The sequence below is a fragment of the Callospermophilus lateralis genome, chromosome 17 (assembly GCF_048772815.1).
Source record: "Callospermophilus lateralis isolate mCalLat2 chromosome 17, mCalLat2.hap1, whole genome shotgun sequence".
In the NCBI taxonomy this organism is placed as follows: Eukaryota; Metazoa; Chordata; class Mammalia; order Rodentia; family Sciuridae; genus Callospermophilus; species Callospermophilus lateralis.
In genome coordinates this window covers 35,862,665-35,870,120 of record NC_135321.1, presented here as the reverse complement: position 1 = coordinate 35,870,120, position 7,456 = coordinate 35,862,665, and positions in this window count along the sequence as shown.

The following is a 7,456-nucleotide window of genomic DNA, read 5'->3' as shown; positions in this document are numbered from 1 at the left end:
ACAAAACTATTGGCTTTCCTTCCTGTCACCCTCAAAATTATCCTGGAGAAATTCCACTGACAATTGGTTTGTTTTTCAAGTCAAAACGTAAGTCTGGAGAGGAAAAGGGGATAATATTTTAATAAAAGTTTTACTATATCTGTAAAACCCTTTGGTCACAAAATGGTTTTACACATGATAATCATGTAGAGGAGAAAGAGAATAAGCTTTGAAAATTATCTGAACCAGATTCAAATCCCAGTTATGCAACTTCTAGCTATGTGATATTAAATAAATTTCAAATCAGTTCTTAGCTTCCCTTGCCTCATCTGAATATATAGATCATACCTACCTTGCAAAGTTGTTTTGAAAGATAAATAGAAGTTATGTATATAGAATACCTTGCACATAGTAGAGAATTACTCAATGATGACTATTATTACTAATTTTGATTTTAATACCCGTCCTATGAGGAAGGTGATATTATTAACATTACTTTGATGTTAGACACTTCAACACTGCTTCTGCTCCCAACACTGCTGCAGAAGGAGTGGCCCTAGTCATCATGCATTACATGGTCCAGAGCAAGCCTCATACCCAGAGGATGTCAGTATTTAGGTGTGTGCTCGGCCTCAGAGGATGCAGACAATGCAGAGAGAAGGGGACCACAAGGAAAGTTTATAGCATGCTGATGTTAAACATAAGCAGTTGCTCTGAAATAGAAAAAAAGATGAAAGTACCCAGTGAAATAGAGAGCAGACACTCAGGAAAGAACCAAGGAATATTTTAGCTAAGACTTTCTCAGATTCAGTTGCTTAGTTTTAAGAGGCCACATGTATGTGTAAGAGGTAACTTGAGCGGTAACTTAACTGCATCTCTCTTCCTTGCAATCCAAGATATTCTCATGAGATTAGGATCTTGAAAGGGAATAACTTGTCCAAGTTTATAGAACAGAAGGGATCTTCAGGACAGTTCAGTGCCAAGCCCAGCTGAGCTCCTGGCTGACAGCCAGCTTACCTTCCAGCTCTGTATGAGAAGGAGCCGTCCTAGTTTCCACCTCCTTGAGTCTTCAGAGGACTCTGAGCATTCATCCATCAGTCAGCAGCCACAGCAGAGACCCCAGGAACTGTGCAGCTATTCCATGGGACCATGAGAGAGAGTAATAAATTGGCTTAAGTCACAAAGTTAAGGGCAACATGTTACACTGCAATAGATAAGGGAGACAATATAGATGATGAAGGACAGATTTTATCTTGTACAGGCATTAAGCAAAAAAGAATGTAAACCGAGACATGTTTCTACTAGAGTAGTTGTAGAATAATTTGGACACATCTCTTTGGTAAATTTCATAAGATGTAAATGTAAAATGAGGGAATTTGACTAGGTGATTTCTCATACCCCTTCAGAGTCTTACAAATTCTGATTCTCAATAAACTGCACTGAATTCTGATTCTTAATACATTGCATAACAAAAAAATATGGCCCCTAAGAGATGGTTCCAGTGGATAGAGGTGGGGGGGTGCATTCAAGTAAAACTATTATTTGATAGATTCCTGCTTCCAAACATATAGTAGATCTCAAAAAAAAATTTTTTTAAAAAGTCATTTGAATTGAAATGTCACTTTCATGGGTACTTCAATTTACTTTTTTTTTTTTTTCAGTTATTTGATCTGAGGTCACTTCCTATGCAAATGATAGAAAGAAGAGGAGTCATAAACACTGATAGGCCCAAAGTGAATTTTCAACATGAATTTATTTTAAAAGGTGTGGAGGGACTTAGTTATATTTTGTTCCATCATTCTCCTTTTACACTTATACCAAAATCCCCAAAGCTTTCCAGCCAAAGGTTCCTTTTAACCAACCTGCTATCTCTTAGCCCTCCCAGAGCTGTTGAGCAGGGGGCAGCCACAGATAAGTCATGTGTTACATACCACAGTCACATTTTGCATCACCACCTCTCCACCAGAAGGACCTGTCTCCACAACATTTAGGCCCCCCCTTTTTTTTTACTCACTCCCCACAAAATATATATATATTTACCACACACACACTCATCATAGCCATGGCACAGTTTTTGAAGCAGTAGATGGGACAAGTGTTAATTTGTTCAGCTTCTCCAAAGGTCCTGCAGTGGCAGGAGGACCACAGAACCAGGAGAAACAGAGCCAATGAAAGGGCTCTGATGTCACTTATCTGGCCAACATCACTCTGCACTGATGGTCAAACCAACACATGTCCAGGTGACCATGGAGGTGGCATAGGCAAAAAGACTCATTAAAAGTCACCATTATCTATAAGCTTTCCTTCCAGCCCTGACCTCTCCCCCAAATTTCCTTCTCCTGAAAATGCCTTCTTTGTATTGAGTACTAGAAAACCTGGGCTCTTTCCAGAGGGGAGGTTATGGGAAATGCTTCCTTTGGACAGATTTCTTCTTTGCTTGTGATTTAAAAAGCAGCTCAGGAGTAATTTAAAACACATATTTTACTGGACATACTGTTCACTTTCAACACAGAAATCAGACTACATTCTTTTCTCTGTATTAACAACTTCTGAATATCCAAGGAGGAAACCTAGCCATTGCCTCATTCATCAGGATAATGGCTCCCAATTGCCTGGTGAAACCCATAGCTCACTCTGCTTTAACCACCTTTGATGACAAGCAGTGGCAAAGATGGTTATTTTTATGGTTTTAATGTGTCCCCCCAAAAGCATATGTTGTAAACTTAATCCCCAGTGCAAAAGTGTTGGGAGGTTGGACCAAATGAGAGGTGTTTAGATCATGAGGGTGGAGCCCTCAAATGGATTCATGCCGATTATAAAAGGCTTTGAAACTGCGAGTTTGATTTCTTGCTTTCTTATACCTATGTGAAGTCTTCTGCCACGGAATGACACAGCCAGATGCATGTCCCCTTAACCTTGGACTTCCCAGCCTCTGGAACTATAAGTAATAAATTTCTGATCTAAATTAATTACCCAGTCCCAAATATTCTGTTTTAGCAGACTAAGACAAAGACCCAGTAGGTGGTCAGTTCCCTAACACTTTTCGCAGTGATTCTTCTCCTAGCACAGTTAGATAAAGCCATCCTTGAGATCTGGCAGATTATTGAGTTATTAATTGAAACTTATTCAGTTTCCTTATCTGGAACAGAAATAATAACAGTAGCACAATTGTATGTCCACAATGTGGTATGTAAGAGACACTCAATAAGTAATAGTTATATACATGAGCATTCAGCATAGTGTATGACTAGCTATACATATTTATTAGTAAAATTATTTGGCTACGGGCTGGGGATGTGGCTCAAGCAGTAGCACGCTCGCCTGGCATGCGTGCGGCCAGGGTTCAATCCTCAACACTACATACAAAGAAAGATGTTGTGTCTGCCAAAAACTAAAAAATAAATACTAAAAATTTCTCTCTCTCTCTCTCTCTCTCTCTCTCTCTCTCTCTCTTTAAAAAAAAAGAAAAAAAAAGAAATTATTTGGCTAATTTCTAAACTTTTCACAACCAGATGCAATGCACCATAACCGTATAGACTGTTTGGCTCCCCATCCTAATCTAGACCTAGAACAATAACTGATACAATGAAGGTTCACAGTACACTTGTTAATGAATTAAAAGTGTTTATATATAATGCAGTTATGAAGATTTAATAAAGATTTAATAAAATAATTATGAAAGAGTTTAACAATGTGCCTTGTTTTAGTCAGCTTTTATGTCTCCATGACCAAAAGACCTGACAAGAACAATTAAAGGAGGAGAGGCTTATCTTGGCTCATTTCAGAGGTTCAGTCCAGGGTCAGCTGACTCCATAACTCTGGGCCCAAGGTGAGGTGGAACATAGTGGCAGAATGGTACAGTAGAAGAAAACACTCAGGACATGGCAACAAAGAAGCAGAGAGAGAGAGAGAGAGAGAGAGAGAGAGAGCTCTGCTCACCAGGGACAACATACAAACCCCTGAGATTAGCTGTGGAGAGTGGATTTGATACTGTTTCTCTGAATCCATGCCTGAGACAAAGTGTGATGTGAAAGGGAGATACTTTGTATTTTCTAGAGAAAGAGACAGCCATTCAGAGATAGTGTCTACACATGTGCTCCTTTTTAGATCCCCAAACTACCATTTTCAATTCTAATTGTAAATTCCTGCCTCCCCTCCTGACAGTTCACCTACCTGCCATACACTTAACTCTGCTGACTTATGTTCAGTCCCCAGAAGAACAAGGACTTCCACAATTAACTGATAGGTGATAAGCCTCCTGCTCAACCCTAAGCAAGAGAAATCTTTGGATCTACACATTCTATATTGTTTCTTTTGACATAAATGGAACTGGAGATTGTTACTGATTCTTGGTCTCCTAAGGTGTCTTAGAAGAGACCTGTGTTACAACAGGTTTTTCCTGAAGGCCATTCTCTCTTAACACATTATATCATGATTACTGGTGTTGAAGCCTGTGGTCACACTACGTTCTAATTTAGGGGTGAGACCATTTGTCCACAAATGTAACATCCCCAGCATCTAGCAATGTTGAACACATGGCAAAACTCAGTTTACCATTTTTATTTATAAAAATAAAAGAAAGGAGGGAAAGATACAGTGATAGAATTCAACATCAGAGTTATTTCCTATAGTTCCCTTTTGCCCTCCTATAACACAGAGAATAATTTATATGTCAAGAGCTTTGTAATGTTTTGAACAACCAATAAAAAAATGGAAAAAAAAATTTAATTTTATATTAGAGAAAATTACAGTCCAGGAGATCAGAACAAGAGAGATGAAAACAGAATTTGAGAAAAAAACAGAAATGTAACCTGACTCTCATAAGAATAGAAATTAACATCATGAGTTTTAAAAAACTACCACTCTATCATATATTGAATTCCACCAATAAATATTAGATACTAATTATATAATAACAGTTCATTTTAAACTTTTCTTACACAAGCCTCAAACCCAAAACTAAAAGACTATGAACAATTTTTTAAAAAGTAGAGTTAGAAAAATAATTAAAAGGGCTAGAGATGTAGCTCAAGGGTACAGTATTTTCCTAGCATGAGTGAGGCCCTGGGTTCAATTATCAATACTGCCAAAAAATAAAAAATAAAAAAATTTAGAAACCTTCTGCACAAATGATTCTCAAAATGTGATCCCAAGACCTTGGGGATCCCCAGAAGCCTGTTACTGAGTCCTTGGAATCAAAACTGTCTTCATGATGACACTAAGATATTATTTGCTTTTTTCATTCTTATTCTTCCACTGGTATACAATGGATCTTTCCCAAGTTTACATGGGATGTGGTATTGAGAAACTGATGTGATTCCATTTTTGAGAAACCAGCCTCTACCTCAGAGCAAAGCCTGTCCAAGGAAGGGGGCATGACCCTTGTCCTTGGAAAAAACCCACAGAGCACTCCTAAACACATACCTATCCTGCTAAGTTGTTTATCTACAAATAACAGGAGAGATCTGTGGCGCCAGGTGTTCCTGACTCAGTTAGGCTAGGTGAGGACCCATAGCAACCCCCTAGCAACCACCAATCAGCATGAGACAAGGAAAATACCTGGGATGCCAGATGATCCCCCAGTAGTTTATGGTTGATAACATGTTGGGAAACCATGTAGTGCAGCATGTACTCCCCTCATGGTTTAAACCAATCAGTTCAAATGAATCCCCTATTGTACTAACCAATCACCCCGACTCAAATTGTTCTGGCCAGTGAATGTGCTAATCAATGTTAAGAGTTATTGTTTGATTTTCCCGTGGTATGGAATGATTTGCTGTGTGATGTTGTGACGCATAGAGTATCCCCCAAAAACCTATAAAATCTCACTGAACAAAGGACCAGGACTCACTCCCTGGAACCGTTGCATCAGAAGCAGTTGTGAGTCCAGACTCGAGCTTGCAATAAAGACTCTTGTGTGATTGCACCGGATTCGACTCCTGGAGGTCTATTGGGGTCCCACGAATCTGGCATTACAGTATCACAGCAGACAGAATGCAGAAGTAGATACTATAGTCCAACTGGAAGGAGGTAGTGTTTCTGGTAATTACGAACAAGCAGGTTGAGATTGAGGAAGAGTTGAACGCTATTGGATGGCAGGTACTGAAAATGGAGATGTCCTGCAGACATTTGGAAATATGAATTGCAGTGGAGGTGAATGGTCAGAACAAATCACACAGATTTGAAGTTTAGCCCTCAGTAGCAACATGAAGCATCCCAAATGCGAGTAGGTCCTCAAAATAAGTGAATGTGGAACATGAAACTGTTTTTCCAACAAGAACCTGGGAGAAGGGATACCTTTTGGAGTGGGAGATGTTAGGAAAGGCCCACTCAGGAACCAGAATAATGCAACCTGAAGAGTATCTAAGCATGACAAAGCCATTGTATGGGTGAAAGGTAGAAGGAAGAGCAAAAGAGGGAAGGAAGAAAACCAGAGGGATAGCTTTGGGGAGGATTGACTGGTCAACAACATCAAGTCCACAGAATAGTCAGAAGTAATAAATTCTGAAAAGTTAATGGATTTGACAAGAATTGGGTCATTGTTTGCCTTAAAAGAGAATTTTTAGTAGAAAAATGCACGTAAAAAACAACACACAAAAACTTCATGGTGAAAAAAATTCTCAAAGTCAAAGGAAGGAAATAAAAAGGATGAGAGAAAGAAAAGAAAATTCAGCAACAATGTCTATTTAAGCCAAGATCACCTATATACAGGCATGAAGGAAATTCTTAAAATTCTCAAGAGCTACTGACAATGCTAATACAGTGAAGGCTGGTAGGTACCAGGACCACAGGTGCTGATCATCAAACCACCCTGCCCATAAGACTATTTCCTGGCCCATACCGAAGGAATTTACATTAGAAAATATTAGGGTTATGAGGTAAAAGTTTAAAAGATATATTCTGATCAGATGTTATTTAAAAGGAAATACATAGATTTGAATAGACTTTCTTCTGGCTATGGAGTATAAATAACAAATCCAAGTAGCAGAATTTCATATAGGAAAAGGAATTGCTATGACAACTACAACTCAGCCTCCACAGAAAATATAAATAGGAACCAGAATGAGAAAATTATAGAGAAATGTGATTTTCTCCGATTTGGAAACAATTTCAACTATAATTCTTTAATTCTTTATTATTCTTGCTTGTTTGGCTCTGGAATGAGAACATGAAAATACCCCTCAATTTCAATAACTTTTTTTGTATTACAAATTAAAGAGCAGACCATCATTTATTAAAATCAATCTGAAAACCCAGACCATCTAGAGATGAGACTCACTCCATTAAAATACCCTTCTTGCCTCCACTATTAACTTCTGATATTTAAAGAATCACACAACATTAAAGAATAGACTTCATTAAGCGCATTATATTGCAGGTCAAATAGTGAAGGCAACACAACAGAGAATGTAAAATCACTGCATCTTTCACTACCAGATCATAAAGCTTCAAATCAGTTGTAAGGACCCAAGTTTTT